Genomic DNA, 15,562 nt, shown 5'->3' with positions numbered 1-15,562 from the left:
CGGCACCCTTTCTTCATGTGCCAAAATGTGCATCAGTGTTTATCGAGTCCCTACCCTAGGCCAGGCCACAGTCTGAGGTCTGTATTCGTGTTATTTTACATAATCTCACTTAATGCTGTGAATACCCCTATGAAGTAGGTGCTGCCATTATCTCCAGTGAGAAAATGGAGACTCAGAGAGGTGACGCCCAAGATCACGAGGCAGGTAGGGGCAGAAGTGGGACTGGAACCTGGGCAGCCTGGCTCTGGGTCTGATGCATACGCAGACCGGGTGGAGTCAGCCCAGGCATTGAGGCGTGTCCTGGAAAAGCTTCTTGGGCCGGCCCGGTGGCTCAGGTGGTGGGAGCACCGTACTCCTAATGCCGAGGTTGACGGTTCGATTCCCACATGGGCCAGTGAGCTGCGCCCTCTATAGCTAAGATTGTGAACAACGGCTCTCCCTGGAGCTGGGCTGCCTTGAGTAGCCGCAGGTCAGTGTGAGCTGCCGTGGGCTACCGTGTGCTGCCAGGAGCAGCCAGTGGCCAGCAGTCTGGCAGCCAGTGTGAGTGGCCAACAGCCTGCAAGAGCTGCTGTGAGTGGCCGACCAACTGCCTCAGCGGGGGGAGCGCAAGCCTCCTAACACCAGCATGGGCCAGGGAGCTGTGTCCTATACAACTAGACTGAGAAATAACTGCTTTAACCGGAGTGGGGGCGGAGAGGCTGAAGAAAGGGGAAAAAACTTCTCAGGCAATCCCCTGCATGGCCTTGATGAAGGACACCCCAGACCCTTGTTCTCACCCCTGTTCCCCAATAAGAGCTGCAGGGACCTGCTGAAAAACACCTCAGGAGAGCGCTGTATTTACATTTCAGTGTCCCTGGCGTCTGCAGGGGCCAAGATGCTCCCGCCCCACCTCTCTACCCCAGGCGGGAGCAAATCGTGAATGTGCACATAGTTTCCAAGTTGGCAGAATAGAATGGGGTGCTGTGTGAGGCCAGGGAGGGCCCCGTGAGCTGGGTACCCTATCTGGCCTTTTGCTGTCTTCATATGATAAGGTAAGGGGTGCCAGGTTTACGAAGTTCAATTCACAAGCACCTGTTGAACACCGACCATATGCTAGGTGCTGGGGATGCAAAGATGGTATAGAAGGTAGAACCCTGATTTCATGGGGGTAGGGAGGTAAGTGGAGGGGTGGGGAGCTTCCTGGCTGCCTGCAGTCCCTGGAGTTTGGGACAAATGACCCTTAGCTTTCGGACTCCTCTGGGCTCATCCTAGTACTTGGTAGAACCCAAAGACTTTTCTGTCAGCTCCGTCCCATAGAATTTTCTAAAAAGGCTTTAGGGCCAGAGTGTGAGAAAAGCTACTTGGTTGTCAGAACAGCACGGTGACGAGCTCAACAGACAGATGCCCACAGACTCAGTGTGAAATAGCCAAGGTCATGGAAACGTATGGAAAGGGTTGGAAAGGGGAAGATGACACAGTGTGCTCCCAGCTGGGGACACAGCTTCCCCGGTCCCTGGATTTCCCATGGGGATGGCCACCTGCACAGAGCCAGAGCACACAGAAGGGTCCACGCGGTAGGAAAGCTTCCTTCGCCATTCCTATGGGTTTATACGCCTGTGTATCCCCTGCTGCCGGCCCGAAGCTCTGGAGACTTTAGCCAGTCAATTCACCAGGAGCAGGGGATGAGGACCAGACAACCCCTCCCCACTGCTGATGCTGATGCTGAGTGACTCAGGGTCACTTCCAGATCGATGCTAGGGAACTGGAAACACCATGCAGCCCACTAGCTTCGTTCCTGCTCTCAGTTCATTTCCACTGTCAGCTTCCCCTAAAGTATGGACCTTGTCATCAGGTCACCGGTCTCTCCATCTTCAAAATGAAGATGACAGCCTCTGCACTTGTAAGGCCTGAATGAAATATATGTGAAGCATTTGGCACACTGTCTGGCAAATAAGGAACATGCTGTTAGCTCTGATTTTTCTCGTCCTTTGGCCACTGGCATGTGTGTTTTGGGTCTCTCTGTCTGTCTTATCCTTTCATAAAATTCTGGGAAATGCTCAGAAATGGAGGGAAGGGGCTGTATTCATGCCCAGTAGCAGTTGGGCATGGCAGGGGGCTCTGTGGAGTGGATGGGGAAGGTTTCTGCATGCCCTGTTTTTGGTGGTGGAGGGGTGAGCAACTTTGCAGAGCTCAGAGCAGGCTTCTGGCTGCACAATACAAGTGCCCCTGACCTCCGAGCTGGAGCTGTGGGCAGGCATTTCCCACTTCATGGCATTTCTATTTGTTCTTTCCTGACTGACTTAAGAGGTTCCAGTGTGGAAGCAGCTCTGCCCCTCCTGCTCAGCAGGACAGGGAGGGATGGACCCTTCTCCCTTTTCACGCCCCTGAAGATCTGACCAGCCTTTGGCCAGGCTGGAGGATAAAGGGCAGAGCCTGAGGCTGGAGAGGAGGGATGACTGTCTTCTTATTTGTGACTCATCAATGATGCGCGTTTGGGGAGCTGGGGGGCCCTCCACAGGCTGGGGAAGGTGTGTGGGAAGCAGGGGTCTCCTCCTTCTTGGTTCTCACAGCCAGAGGTTCTCACTAGCAAACATCCGGCTGCCTGGCCTCACTCCTCGTTGCTCAGATAAAACATACTAGAGTGTCAGCCTCACAGCAAAACAGTGTTCCGTGAAGTGTGCATGAGAGATTTGAATAAAAAGAAGAGAGGAAATGTCATCATGTTGAACCCAGGAAGCCCAGTTGGGTTAGAAACTAGTTCCAGAGTTCAATGGGATTGGACCCATTCAGGTATAGTAAGTTACAGAGACCCTTATGGAGTGTCTTATATAAATTAAGGGTGTTTTTTCTTTATCACGTGAAGTACAGAGTTAGAGATGTTCTGTTGGGTCAGTAGCTCGAAAATTGCAGAGCTGAAGTCTCCATGCTGGTCCTAGTTTTTCCCTTGTGGTTGCAAGATTGCTGCTGCAGCTCCAGTTATCTTGTCTGGATTCCAGGCAGCAGAAAGCAGGAAGGGATGTACGACGAAAGGGCCAGTACCTAGAGCTAGACAGCAAAGCTTTTTGAGCAACCCCCCCGAAGTTTTCGGGTTCTAATTCATTGGGTAGAACTATGTCCGGTGCCATTTTTAGGGAGATCAGGAAGTTTAGTACCCACTCCCAATAAAATCAGGGTTTTTTTCTGGTAAAGAACAGAGGGGAAACTAGATATATCAGGTAGGTAATTAGTACTCTTTGCAATAGGACTTATCTTGAATGTTAAATCGAACTCTGTCCCCTTCAATACCTCCACCCAACTTTCCTCATTCCTCCTGTTCATTTTTTGTTGCTTCTCCAAGTTGTGCTTAAAGGTCCCCAGCACTGAGACAGAAGGGGTCAGCCTGGGACTGAGATCCAGGGTCTGTCTTCACAGACTAAAGATGGTGCCCCTGCCCCAGCCCCAGCACAAACTCTGTTTCAAGTGCCACAATAATTGTTTAGATCCACCCCCACCATCTTGCATCACCCCCAATGGGGCCAACTGTGGTATGTGGGTGAAGGTCAGGCTGCACGTGGCCACCCTTCATTGGCTTCTGTGGACTTTGAATCCCATGACCTCTCAGCCCCAGGCGAACTATGATTGGTCTAACTGATGCACAAGTGGCCCCTGCCAACTTTGCTCTTGGGGCACCGCAATGCTGCCCAGCCAGTGACATATAGAGTGAAACACACCCACAAACCATCTCCATGAGCACAGGGGCTTTATTGGGATGGAGGGGGAGACAGTGAAGGAGAAAGGAAGGTCAAGTCTATGTTTACTGTCGTTCTGTTCACCAAGCTTTTATTGACCCCTTGTAGGTACTGAGGCTACACAGGTGACCCAGCCCAAGTCCCTGCTGTGCTTCACACTTGGGAAGTTTCAGTATTTCTGATATTATGGAATTTTCTGACATGCTGGGACAGCATGCTGAGGAAGACCTTTAGACAGTGCCTAATCGAATTTCATATTTTTTTTCTCCCTAAAAGTGATGAAGAAAGGAAGCAAGTGTGGCCCACGGAAATGGAGTTACTTGAGGCCACAAAGCTTATAAAGCTTATGGAGCTCAGCCTCAGCTCTGGGTCTCTGGGCTGTTGGTCAGGCCCCTGCTACCAACGCCAATTTGTTTTTCTAGTTATGTAACAATCCAGTGGGATGGTATTCTAGGAAGCATCTATAATTTACAGATCTCTCTTATCTCTGGTAGAGAAACAGAGAATAAACTTTAAAGGTTTCCCATTCTTCACTCGAAATGACCATTTGTCCACATTTCAAGTTATTATCAGTGATCTGCATTTTATAATACAAGACTTGCTACGTGTAGCCCACCTTCCTGGGTAGTTTTCCTGGGTGACAGGCATGATGGATGAGAAACTAAGAAGCTGTTCACGGAGAAGACCGTGAAGCCTTTCAGGAACCCGCCTCCCACGCAGCAGTTTTCAGGGATGGAGAATTGATCTGGGAGTCACGACACCTTCTTCTTCCATGGCAGATGAGAACAACCCCTCAGAATCATTTGCAGGTCTGGCCCCCTCCCGTGTTCCGTCTGTGAGCAGCATGTGAAAAATAATGCACGGCGCATTTCACAGCTTGGAAAATTAGCAATAATTGCCTCAAATTTGCTGGGATTTGGGAAGGAAAAGAAAATGTAAAATTCCAAGTGGCCTGTGTGTCTGAATAAACAGGTCATCATGGCGCTGGTTCCCTGAGCAGCTCCTGCTGCCTGCACCCTCAGTTGCTGTACAGGACTCGGATGGGTGTCCACGGATTTTGGAGGGTCCTAGAGCTCCGGTGTAGTGTGTGGGGAACACGCAGAGGGAGAACCTTGCTCAATGAGCCACTGTGTCTGTCTTGGCTCAGGCTGGAGCGTGGTGTCCAAGGGAGCCTGGGCCCAAATAAAGACACGCTTTATTTCCCTTTCAGTTGACAGAGGGGGATTTTGAAGGTAGCAGGGGAAACAGAGCGAGCAGTGTTCAGGGACGCAGCCCACCTTCCTGGGTAGTTTTCCACTGCGACAGACCTGCCGGAGCGAGCTGGCCTGGGAGACTGAGATTTTTACAAGCACGCCCATGTGGACTGGGGCCGGGCGCTGACCTACGGGCCCTTTTGCAGCACCCCCACCTGCAGCGTTTCTGGGTCAAGGGGATGAGGAAGGTGCACGTCCGCATGGGTATTAGTTTCCCACAGCTGTCGTAACGAAGTACCACAGCACGGGTGGCTTAAACAACAGACATTTTTTTGTCTCAGTGTTGGAGGCAATAGAAGTCCAAAATCAAGGTGCGGGCAGGGTTGGGTCCTTCTGAGGCTGTGAGGGCAGGAGCTATTCCAGGCCTCTCTCCTAGGCTTTTTAAATGATCTCCTTCATGTTCGCATGACTCCTCTGTAGCAGTCTGTGTCTAGATTTCCCTTCTTGTATGGACACCAGCCATATTGGATTAGGGCCCACCCCAGTGACCTCATCCTAACTTGATTACCTCTATAAAGACCCTATCTCCAAATATGGTCATATTCTGAGGTATTGGGAGTTAGGACTCTAACATACGCATTTGGAGGAGGGAGGGAACACAATTCAACCCACAAGAGCGTGTACCCTATATTCCATCTTGTTTATCTGGAGATAAGGAAGCAGCCCTGGGGCCATGACTCTGTCACTTCATAATGGATTGATGATTGGTCCTTCTTTCTGCCTTCTGCTTCCATCTGCTTCCTTCCAGACACACGGGTCAGACCCCCACAGCACCTATTTGTACCATAATAATTAGAGCTACTCCTTACTGGTTGCTCCTTAGATACCAAGCAAGGTGCTAGGCATTTTATATGTGTAATCCTCACGATGACCCTTGAGACAGGCTCTGTTAGTATTCCCGTTGTACAGACAAGGGAGCTGAGGCACAGGAAGGCTAAGTAACTTGCCCAAGGTCACACAGCTAATAAGTGGTAGAGCCAGGATTTGAACCCAGGCCATCTGGTTGCAGAGTGTACATTATAAACCACTTCCATTTCACTTAATACTCTCAGTATTCAACATGAAGCCCTTCATAGCTTCCATGCTGAAGCACTGGGGTGATGTAATGGGTAAGAGCACAGACTCTGGATTCCACATCTGTGCATCATTGTTTATCAGCTGTGTGACTTTGGGCAAGTGATGGAGCCTTTCTGGACCTCACTTTTCTCATCTGTAAAGTGGGGATGACATTCTCTTAGGGTTGTTTTGGGAAGTTCACATGAGTGACTGGCACACAGTCACTGCTTAGCAAATCTTATTATTGGCGGCAACGTTATTTCACCATTTCTCTCAAAGAGCCATCATCCGTCTCCACCTCATTCTCCACCTCCATAGTCCAGAGCAGCCTGTCCAGTCTGGTAGCCCTGAGCCCCAGGTGGCTGTTGAGCACTCGTGTAAACTAACGTGTGCTTTAAGGGTTAAACATACACCCTAATTTGAAGGTTTAGCACCAAAAAAATATAAACTATCTCATTAATCATTTTTATATTGATCACACATTGGAGTAATACTATTGGGTACACTAAAACATATTATTAAAATTAACGTTATTTTCTTTTGCTTTTTTAAATGCATCTACTGGAAAAATCTAAAATGGCATGTGTGGTTCACGTGTTATTTCTAGTGGACAGTGCTGGTCTAGACTGTAGACTGGAAGCTCCAGGGGCTGCATATGTTTTGTTCACTGCTTTATCCCAGCACCTAGCTCAGATCCTAGCAGTATAGGAAACACTGGGGGGAAAAAAATTGTTGATGCACTTTTGATTATACAGATGCTGTGTTCTTAGCCCCGGAGAGGTCTGGAGGGTACCCAGCCAGGAACAGGGGAAAGCCCAGCTGACGAGAGTTCTCAGCTCACTGGGTCTCTGGCATTGTCACTTCCCTTGGACGTGGCCCAGGCTGGCCTCCCACGAATGGCCAGATTTGATGGCCAGGCCTCCGCCTCTCCTGTGGTAGCCTCGCTTCAGCCCAAGGGAAAACATGGCTGCGGAAGTCTCTTCTATTTTCAGCAACTTAGAGAAACCAATTTTGCACCGAGAACATGAAGGCTCACATCATAGGCCAAAGGAGGCCCGTGAAAGGGGTCACTATGCACCATGAGCAGGAGAGAAAGCCCTGAAGGAAATTTCCACCAAGTCTGAGGTCCTCTGCTGGACTTGGCTTCTACGATGGAGCTTTACAAAGATAGAAAATGTAATCCTCCTACCTCTGTCTCTCTTCCAAATCCCCTTGTTCCCCAAAGCGAACCCCAAACCCAGCCCTTGGGAGGGGGTGTGTATCTGACATTCCTCTTTGACCTCAGGTCTATGGAAGCAGATCAGCCCCACCCACAATCCTGACAAATCCCAAGATTTGAGGTCACTGAGTGAAGCATTTCAGGGGAGGAATGTCAGTCAAAGAATGCTGGGATCAAGGGGGTCTTGGAGACTGATCCAATCTCCTCTATCTTGGATATCTGTGGTTCTTATCCTTCCCGAGACATCTGTGCTGCTGGTTAGGGCTCACCATGCAGGAAACGTGACCCCAGGTGGCCACGCCCACAGCTTAACCTGTCCCCCTTTCTCCTCGGAGTCCACTACGAGCCTGGGCTCCCCTTCCATTTGCTTTACTGAGGGTGATGATGGCTGGATTTATATGAACTTTGATTCACCTCTGCCCAAATCCTGACGTGCCTTTGCTTGAATTGTGTGTCTTTGAGCGAGTGACAACTTCTCTGAGACTCGGTTTCTTCCTCTATAAAAAAGGAAATAGTCACGCCTGCCTGACTCGCCGTTGGGGTTAAATGAGATAATATGTAAACAGCAGCGGACTGTGCGCAGAATGTGGTAGATGTGTAGGAAGCAGGAGTAACCCTTCTCGACTGGTTCCTACGTGTTTGCGGTTCCATCTCGCCCTGCTCTGCCTCCTGGTTCACGGTGCTACATGGGTGCTTCCTTCCTCTGACCAGGACCGCTGAGAACAGGGGTGCCTGGGCTCTGTGGCTGGGCTCTCACACACACAGGATTTTCACCCCAATTTCATGACACTCAATGAGGAGTTCTCTTCCATGGGTAAAGTATTCCAGAAGTTGGAGATGCTAGGACTTCCAGAAGCCACCTGTTCTTTCTGTTTGTGTGGGGATTACAACGAGGAATCTTGGCAAAGAGGAAGAGGCGCTTTGAATTCAACATCCTGGTCCCATTTTGGGATGACTCAGTGAGCTCCATATGGGTGGGGGAGAAGGGGAGCAAGAAGGCATTTTTAATAGAAATAGAAACTCAGGTGGTCACAGGGATTATTAATAAGCATCAAGGACCCGCATTGCTAGAGTGGCACCTAGCATGCAGCGGGGTCTTCGTGTATGTGGGTCTCTTGTCCTTGGCACGAGACCTGACGCAGGTCGTAGAGGAAAAGAAAAGGACTTGGAGTCCTAGATCTGGGTGCAGGTGTCAGTGTTGTCTCGTTAGCTGTGTGACCTCTGGAGCAAGCCCCTCGCCATCTCTGAGTCCCAGGGAATTCTCATCTTAAAAATTGAGAATAATCACAACTCCACCTACTTCGTGGGGTGGTTATGAAGATTGAATAACTAAGTGAAAAAGCTTTGTAAATGGCAAAACACAGAGTATTAGCTCCCCATCCTCAATTACTGTGGTTAATGATAATAATTTGGTGCCTCTTTTTTATTTGCTTTGGGTAAATATGAGTCAATTCCCAGTCATGATTCCAACTAGATTTTTTCAAATGACACAGTTTTTGGGCCATTTCCCAACTCTTGCAACCCAATATTGATCACATTTGCTTTCTGGGGGGCAGAAACTTAGGTTTCTCCCATCCTTTATTCGTTTTTTGCCCAATCTGTAAGGAGTCCCCAGCTCACCACAGTACCAGATGGGAGCTCAGGAGCTCTTTTGAGAAGAAAGAAAAAGCTCTTTGAAAAACTGCTGATATAGACTGTTTATTTAATTTCAGGGAGGAGGGTCTGCTTTTGTGTTTTAGGTGTAATGCAAATAGACTTTATTGCTACTTGAGCTTTTAATTGGTTTACTAATATTTTTTATAGCTTCTTATTTTAATGTTTACAAGCCCCCAGATGCTGAGGTTTACTGACATCCGTGAAGGGATTGATACATGATTTAGTTGAAATCACAAAACTGGAGGCATTGTATGAATTAGAAATTGTGCCGTGGAGCCCACTCTGGAGCCACTCGTTTAATGCGACTTGCCTTCTGCAGCTGTTCCTCACCACCGTCAAAGGAAACACAAATATCAACTGTTCCCCCAGCAAAGCAGGGGGTGCCCAAGGGATTATTAGGCCAGGCCTTGAGAGAGCATCAAGTACGGCTGGCAGGCCCGTCTGGGGCAGGTCCTAAGGGCGGGACTTGTTTCTTGAGCTGTGGGCGAGCCCTTTTTCCATTTTGTCCTCACCTCTATGCGAGTCTGGTAAGGTTTATCTCTGTGAATGGAAGGGAAGATGGACGCATATTATCCTCACATTTTGTGGAAATTCACAAAACAGATTTATCCTCACATGTCAGCTGGGATTGAAACCCTCTAACATTCCCCCACCCTCCCCCTTCCCCTTCCAGTTCAAGCCACTCCTGTTCAAGCCGTTATTTCTCAGTCTAGTTGTGTAGGACACAGCTCCCTGGCCCATGCTGGTATTATGAGCCTTGCACTCCCCCCAGCTGAGGCAGTTGGTTGGCCACTTACAGCAGCTCTTGCAGGCTGCCGGCCACTCACACTGGCTGCCGGCCACTCACACCGGCTGCCAGACACTCACGCTGGCCACTTCAATGTCATTTCAAGGGCACTGACATAATATAGATGCCCCTCTCTCTTTCTTTAGTCCATTTAAGGCACCATTCTTAACAAGTTCCTGAGGATGGCTTTGTTGTTCTCGTTCCCTTTCTTTCTTCCTTTTATCTATACATTCATTCATGCATGCACACATCCATCCATCCGTTCATCTAACCTGCTGTCCATCCATCCATCCGTCCATCCAATGTATTAAGCAACTAGGTTGTGCCAGGCACTGTGTTTGTGGTAAGGACACAGAGACACATGATGCAGACCCCTGCTCACTAGGAGTTCCCAGTCTCCATCCAGAACTCCTGTCTGCCTTGGACATGAGATGGTAACTTCCATCTGATTTCTCCACGATGAAATTGATCACTTCCAGACAGCTACAAGGCAGATACGCAGAGTACGGCAGGTGGTTCCTCCTTTATAATGGAGGAAGTTAATAGCCTTGAGAAGCTATCACTTCTCTTCTATAAATCCCTAAATACCGACTGCACTTACAGCCCAGTGCTCGTTGAGACCACAAGATGAACTGAATATGACAGTAGAGAGTGAAGTGGCAGCAACATTTTTGCAAAGCTGTTTCTCCACACAGGTGTTATGTGTCTCATATATCAAAGAAGAATGAGGATCGTGACCAAAAGGACTTCTTGATTATTTTTAGGTTTTAATTTTTTAAGTGCTATCTTCCCTTTGAGACAGCAAGGCTATTCTGTTTAGGTTTAAACAGCATTTCCCCTCCTACATGGTTTGTTCTAGAGAAGCATGTCTTTGTGTAAAAAGGTAAGATTTAGTTTTGCCAGTGAAATGCAAGGCAGAGCACGGCCCAGCGACAGCGTACAGCAGGAGGGACTTCCTCATAGGATGCCAGCAGCAGTTACTGTAAAATGTTATAAATGTGAACAGCCCCCACCCCCCCACCCCCCAGACAGAGTCGGCCGCACTTTTTCCAGGGAAGTGGGGTTGTTTCTTTTTATGGAGCCGTTTCGACTTCCTAAGACCGCCATAGATTTATAAGGAAATAATTTCTCCAGTGGGCCTTAGTGACATCCTAAAGTTTTACATGTGCCACTTATGAAAGTGCTAGAACCGTTCCATGCAAACATTTCCATGTCACCAACTTAGGCCCATTTATCACATTTATGGAACTATACCATATGTGGTTTTTTTAAGATACCAAAATATTTTTAATAACCCCAACCCCGAGGCAAACCTCGGCGGTTAGTTATAATAGCGAATGTGGCCAAGCCCCCATGCTATTCAGAGAGCAACAGACAGTGGCTCCTTGCTCCACCTGAGTACCACAGACACACCTGAGGCTTAGGGTATAGCAGGGTGTACCTCCCCGGGCCCTCTCTTCTTCATCCCCTCCCTACTAACATGTCTCTAGGCACTCTGGCCATCTGGGGTTGCTAGCAGATGTATGGGAACAACCTTGATTGAGATTTGGGGTTGAAGGGCCTGAATCTGAGGTCTGGCTCTATCTATCCAACTTATTGTTAGCTGTGTGACTTTAGGTAAGTGACTGTCCTACTCTGGGCTTATTTCTACATCTGTAAAAGGCAGGTATAATAATAACACTCATCTCAGGATTTGGGAGAAAAATAGAGCTTTGGGAGGGAAGCAAAAGGCCACCTACGAAGAAAAGAAAGAGGAAATGCGACCTTGCCATCATTTAAAAATGCATCATAGTCTCGACATCTCGCTTCAAAGTGTGCCCTCTGCTAGAGGTTGTTGGCGATAGAAGCTGCAAGAGCAGGAGCTGCAGTCACACCTCCTGGGTGTTAGGCAAGTGTCTTATATTCGTGTGGGGCTGGGGCAAGTTACATGTCCGTGCCTCCGTTTCCTCTCTGTAAACTTGGGATAATAATAGTAACTACCTACTCCTGGGGTCATTGTGACGTTGCACTCAGATAATCAATGTGCAGTGTCTGGCACATGTGTGGTCAATAAATGCAAGTAGTAGTAGTCCTCATTTTTAACTTTCTTATGTCAGTTGAAAATTCTGCATATAAATTTGAAACAAACCTCCCTCCCTCCCTCTCTCCCTCTCCTCTTCCCTTCCTTCCTTCCTTCCTTCCTTCCTTCCTTCCTTCCTTCCTTCCTTCCTTCCTTCCTTCCCGGCATATTTAAACCAACATATATAGAATTGGCATTGGGATACTTTAGTTAAGTAATTGTCAATTGCAAGTTCAGTTTGAGGAGGGGTTAAAAGATACATTTAATATTTTGAAATGGTGGCAAGTATAGTTTTTTTTCCTCCCAAAAAAACACCTGAACTGTTTTCCTCACACTTTCCAAAACAATTCACCTTTGGATGGAGACAAGAATAGAGAAATTTAATAAAGGAAGTTTTGGGTTGCTTTTTTTTTTTTTTTTGGTCCAAAATGCAGTACAGGAGATCAGGGGTTATTGTGAAACATAAGCAGCATTTTGCAGCCCGCTCTGCCTTGAATTCTGCCTTGCCAAAGCAAGATTTTATTAAGATAAGATTATTCTATTATTCCTTCTGTTGTTCTTGGGACTCTGCATTTTTGTAACGCATTTGCACCTGTCCACATGTTCAATTCTAGAGGGTGTGATTATGGACAGATAAAATGGGATGAAATAACACGGGCATCCTGCTACATTGGTATTCAAATTCAGTATTCAAAGCTCAACATGCCTGAAATACAGATGTTGCTCTGAAATACAATGGATGGCCAACAAATGTTCCTTGATTAAACAAAGAAGGAAAAAAGGAAAGGAAGAGCAGAAAGGGGAGTCCAATGTGTTACAGTAGGTTGGGGGCAGGGACCCCCCCCGAGAGGCGGGGAGGAGTCTGATAGCCTCATGTCAGTAGTCCTCTAGCATTATGTCTGGTGGGGTCTGGAGAGAGCCAGAACAAATTGTTTCCCCATCCTGTTCTCCAAAACCGTGCCAAGGGGAGCTGGCGAGGACGCTGTCTTGTACTCCTTCTGCCAGTGTCTGGCATAGGACCCGGCAAGTAGTATGTGCCTTAACAATGCTTGTTGAATGAAACATTCCATTGACCTGACAGTTTTTTAATGAACATAGCTGTTTTCATTTACAGAACTCATGTGAAGTGATGGGACTATATTTTGAGAGGTAATTGACTCTGACTCATCCACAGGAATCATTCAGTTCAGTGAATTTGGTCCAGTAGAGTCCCTGGTTCTGAAGAGTCATTCGGGCCTGAACTGTTGGTGACTGCAAATGTCAAGGTTCTTCTAGCCTCTCTCACAAGAGTTTGACAGCATCTTGGTGCCATGGAGACCTGCAGGCGTCCCCTCCCGCACCACTATTTTTGTAATAGAATGTGGAAGTCATGCAGCCTCAGCTCCCGTGACTTGGGGCTGTATCTCTCATGGATCCTCTAGCTCACAGTTTACAGGCCAAGGCCGTGTCTTCCACGGGCCTTGCAAGAACATGGGTCTGGCTCTGGATAAATGTCATACAGTCATGACACACACACTCTGGAAAACTCCAGCCTTGGAGTTTCATATCAGCCCTTACCTTGCATCTCAATCAGAGACAGAATTGTGCTCTTTTCTGGGCAGGGGCCCAGTGGAGACAGAGGGCAGTGTTGGACGAGTGAGTGGTCCTGACCTCGTCATCCGTGTTTCCATCCTAAAACAGGGTATTGGATCTAGAGACTCCAGCATTCATCTAGGCTCTGCTTCCTACTCATGTATGGCCTTGGGCATCCATGAACTCCCCTGGGCCTCAGTTTCCTCATCTATAAAGCAGGGACACAAATGGTCCTACCCTAAAAGTTTGTGAGGATTGAATGTGGCATGTCAGTTTCTTAGCACCACCTGAGGGCCCGGGGGATATTGGTTATTGTGGGCGCATACCCAAATATCTGGAGGGCTTTTCAAATACCTGAGACACCCAGACCCACGGAACCAGAATCTCTGGAGGTGAGGGCCCAGGAGTTCACATTTTTAAAAATTACCGGAGATGATTTTCATGCTCAGTCAGGGATGAAACTAATTCCAAAGGAACTGGATTCATGGGGTCTTCTCTTTGGGAGGCAGTGTAGCCAGCATAACCAACCCACAGACGCTAAAGTCAGAACATGTGGGTTCTAACCCCAGCACTCCCCACTCCCCACAACCATTTACCATTGACCTCGCGCCAATGACTTACCTTCCCTGGACGTCAGTTTACTCCACAAGAAAACGAGGACAATATTAGCACCTCCCATAGAGTCATATAGGGATTAAATGAGCTAATGCATGTCAAGTGCCTGGCACGCAGTAAGCCTCCAATAACTGAGACGCATGTTATACGTGTGAGCTCATTTAATCTTCACAACAACCCTAGGTAAGGTAGAAGTTCCATCATCATTCCCATTGTAACTGTGTGGAGACAAGACAATGGGCATTTCCGTAGCTTCTCTAAGGTCACAGGTGTTTGGAACTGCTCCCTAGACACCGCATTCCTCTCCATAACACAGCACAGAACACGCCATAATGAGCTGTCGGCCCAGTCTGGGGGATCTGCCCAGCTCAGCCGCCTGCGACGGCCTGGGCCATGGGCTGCAGCTGACCACACAAGTGGGCACGGAATGCATTCTCCGTAAATTATGTTTATTTTATCTAGGGCTCAAGATCAGCTGTGTGGCATGGAAGGGACGAGGCATTCCAGGTCCTCCGGCTGTCTTTCCTGTGACCGTTTGTGGTCCTCCTGGGGTGGATGGCACTAATTCATGGCAGCCTGGTGGCAGCAGCCTCCAGTGATGTACGGATCACGGAGGAAGAGGGAGAGGCTCACCCGAGACTACTGCTTTTTGGAGGGAATTGGGTTGTGGGGACTTACAGCCCTCGGAGAACGTTCTCTTCCTTCGAATCCATACAGTAGGTTTCCTGTGAGAATACAGAGAAGCCTCAGGCAATGCTGGGTTCCATAAATGAAGGCGTCCTCAGGCAGGCATCGCAGCCCTGACATTTCTCTCCCCACTTCTGTGGACAAGGAAAACTGCCCCCAGGAACTAAGGAAGTCCCAGCTCCAGCAAGGCTTAGACACGTGCACGCCTCTGCGAGCGCCAGCCTGCACAATTGCCGGCTCTGTCTCCCCCCAGCCAGCTGGGCTGAATGTTCCTGGGACCGGAGCTTTTTCCTCCCCCCTCTCACTCCTCCCTTCTCCTGCCCCGCTGGCTCCACACCCTCCTGAATGTTCCATTCTGAACAGCCACAATCAGGAGCCTGTTTCTGTGCTGGGAAAAAGAGCAGCGTGAAGGCTTTTAAACTTGCTGGGTAATTTAAGGTATTTATCACTATTTGGAGAGCTTTGCTTGTTTTGAATCCATTCCTCCTCCAGCGTTCAGCAATGGTGCAAAAGATTATTATTTTTTCTCTGAAAAGGATGCTTCCGGGTCCTTCCGCTGCCCCGAGGCTGGATTCTGAATGCAGCCTCCAGACCTGGGTGCATTAGCTGAGGTTTTGTTCATTCTTCATTCAGGCTGTCCATAAACATTAATTAGGCGCCTCCCCGGTCCAGGCCAGACTCTTGTGTGCAGACAGCTCCCCTTCCCGCACCGGACTGTGTTTCCAACACTTGGAGCAGTAGACTGGAGGTCAGAGAGTGTGGTTTTGGACCCAAGCCCACCCTGAGGTCAAGCCATGCTCTGCCAATTAGTTCTGTGGGCACAGTTCTCAGCTTTTCCAAAACTTTGTTTTTCATCTGTAAAATAGGTGTGATAACAGCCCCTACCTTTTTGCTCTAGAAGTCAGCCTACCTGGGTTCAAATCCCAGCTCTGCCATTTCCTCATTCTTTGG

General features: G+C 48.5%; 1 protein-coding gene across 2 annotated transcripts in view; it reads left to right on the top strand.

The window, feature by feature from the left end:
• CHST11 (carbohydrate sulfotransferase 11) overlaps nt 1–15,562 on the top strand; it is a 255,201-nt gene that overhangs the window by 161,214 nt on the left and 78,425 nt on the right. The window lies entirely within an intron of this gene.

The sequence above is a fragment of the Rhinolophus sinicus genome, chromosome 1 (genome assembly GCF_057876585.1).
Source record: "Rhinolophus sinicus isolate RSI-liver-muscle chromosome 1, RSI-T2T, whole genome shotgun sequence".
Lineage (NCBI taxonomy): Eukaryota > Metazoa > Chordata > Mammalia > Chiroptera > Rhinolophidae > Rhinolophus > Rhinolophus sinicus.
The sequence above is the reverse complement of the archived record's forward strand: the minus strand, read 5'-3'. Positions and strand labels throughout refer to the sequence as shown.